Source organism: Lupinus angustifolius, unplaced genomic scaffold (genome assembly GCF_001865875.1).
Source record: "Lupinus angustifolius cultivar Tanjil unplaced genomic scaffold, LupAngTanjil_v1.0 Scaffold_607, whole genome shotgun sequence".
NCBI lineage: Eukaryota > Viridiplantae > Streptophyta > Magnoliopsida > Fabales > Fabaceae > Lupinus > Lupinus angustifolius.
Window position 1 is genome coordinate 38,284 of NW_017727937.1, and position 250 is coordinate 38,533.

The following is a 250-nucleotide window of genomic DNA, read 5'->3' on the forward strand; positions in this document are numbered from 1 at the left end:
CTTCAAGTAAGTGGGGCACTAGAACTTCATGTGACTCGACTTACCACATTCATGGCTAGTGAAGCGCTCCATCTCATGCTCTTGAAGCTTTTTGAATAGTGTTGCCAAAGGCATGGAATCTAGATGCTTGGACTCCATGATTGCCATCACTTTAGGTTGCCATCCCCTGTCAAGACAGCGTAAAACTTTATTAATGAGTTCTCCTCTGGTAAACATTTTATCCAGAGCAATAAGATGATTAATAATGTGA